Here is a 2103-nt window from a genome sequence, read left to right as displayed (position 1 = left end):
ATCACCGACGCCTCACACTCCATACATCTAACCATCAATAGGTTAACCATCTAAGCAACACTCAAATATTGCTTCCACCAAATGCTAAGATATCTACAGGCTCAAGAGAAAAAACACTTGAAAACGCGTGCACAAATAAAATAAAATTCGGCCTATCGAAAATGCCGATCGATCACATAGAAATAAATAGCTCTCTCTCTCTCAAAGTTAACGCACAAATAAGCGCTGAAAAAACTGCCGGCCAAATATTCCCGGCCGTATATAGGTCAGTGACCTAAATTCTATTCTTTAACCTGCACTTCCCCTAATAGCCTAAAAACTAAACGCACTCTACGTTAAAAATATTAAAAGAAAGTACTCATCTATTTTACGCAGTCGGTCCGGTCCCGGTCTCCAGGCGTGATCCTAAGAGCATATAAACCTGCGTCCGCACAGCACGGCTGTCAACTGTCAACTCTTAATATTTTTTTAGTGCTGCGTTACGCTGTTCAAACCTGCGGATACAGCCCATCCGACTTTCCCTTGGTGACGGAGCTCCGATGGGCGCAACAATTTGTGGAGAGAAGCGGCTTCAGAATCTCGAAACTCCGCGGTTAAGGCCTTCCCCCGCTTATAAGTGGGGGCGGTGCCGGGTGTGACACGCCCAATCCGGTAATGATCCTTCCACAGGTTCACCTACGGAAACCTTGTTACGAATTTCACTTCCTCTAAATGCTCAAGTTTGGTCATCTTTCCAACAGACCGGCGCAACCGAAAGGCAGCGCCGGACATCGGACCGAAGACCTCACTAAATCATTCAATCGGTAGTAGCGAGGGGAAGTGTGTACAAAGGGCAGGGACGTAATCAACGCGATCTTATGACTCGCGCTTACTGGGAATTCCTCGATCAAGGGGAACAATTGCAAGCCCCTATCCCAACCACGAAAGAAGTTCCACAGGTTACCCAGTCTTTTCAGACAGGGATAAAGACACGCTGCTTCCTTCAGTGTAGCGCTCGTGCGGCCCCGGACATCTAAGGGCATCACAGACCTGTTATTGCTCTTTTTCGTGTGGCTAGGAGCCGCTTGTCCCTATAGGAAGGTCGTAAGATGCTGGGAACCCCGCACCTATTTAATAGGCTAGAGTCTCGTTCGTTATCAGAATTAACCAGACAAATCGCTCCACCAACAAGAGCGACCATGCACCACCATCCACCGAATCAAGAGCTCTCAATCTGTCAAGCCTCCCAGTGTCCTGGCCGGGTGGTAGGTTTTCCTGTTGAGTCAAATTAAGCCGTAGTCTCCACTCCTGGTGGTGCCCTTCCGTCAATTCCTTTAAGTTTCAGCTTTGCAACCATACTTCCCCCAGAACCTAAATACTTTGGTTTCCTGGAAGCTGCTCGCCGAGTTATTTGAGTAACTCAGGCGGATCGCTGGTTGGAATCGTTGATGGTCAGAACTAGGGCTGTATCTGATCGCCTTCGAACCTCTGACTTTCGTTCTAGATCAAAGAAACCATTCTTGGCAAATGCTTTCGCAGTAGTGTCGCCTTGCGACGGTCCACGAATTTCACCTCTAGCGCCGCAATACGAATGCCCCCGTCTGTCCCTCTTAATCATTACTCCGCATTCCAAAACCCAACAGAACAGAAACGGGGTCTTGTTCTATTATTCCATGCAAGTTTATTCAGGCGACTCGCCTGCGTTGAGCACTCTAATTTTTTCAAAGTAAAAGCGCAGGCTACCTCGAGACGCACCAATCAAGGGCACCAAGAGAGGACCGGTATAATTTTCAGTCCGAGCGGTCGAATCGGGCAGATGCACTACTCGTCTGCAACTGAGGTCCAACTACGAGCTTTTGAACCGCAGCAGCTTTAGTATACGCTATTGGAGCTGGACCGCGACCGTGGTGAGGGCCAGAGGCGTCCACATAGTATACACCAGTTTTGTTGCCATAATGTCAGGCTGGGTTTGCGCTCGTGCCAAGCGCCGAACATTATGGTCTTCGTGTAACATGTTGGCTGGAAGAGGCCGCAAGAGCATCGAGTGGAACAGTCGACGACACTTCTTGTGTCACTTGCTGAGCAAAAGTGAGCCCGAGCGTTTATTCAGCACTGATCTTATAC

The 2103-nt window shown here is 48.7% G+C and overlaps 1 pseudogene; it reads right to left on the bottom strand.

Moving 5' to 3' along the window:
• Nucleotides 1-660: 660 nt before the first annotated feature.
• Nucleotides 661-1344, bottom strand: LOC149324739 (small subunit ribosomal RNA; annotated as a pseudogene; the record flags this gene model as incomplete).
• Nucleotides 1345-2103: the final 759 nt, after the last annotated feature.

The sequence above is a fragment of the Amblyomma mixtum genome, unplaced genomic scaffold (genome assembly GCF_055824585.1).
Source record: "Amblyomma mixtum isolate Tamu unplaced genomic scaffold, ASM5582458v1 scaffold_20, whole genome shotgun sequence".
Classification (NCBI taxonomy): domain Eukaryota; kingdom Metazoa; phylum Arthropoda; class Arachnida; order Ixodida; family Ixodidae; genus Amblyomma; species Amblyomma mixtum.
The sequence above is the reverse complement of the archived record's forward strand: the minus strand, read 5'-3'. Positions and strand labels throughout refer to the sequence as shown.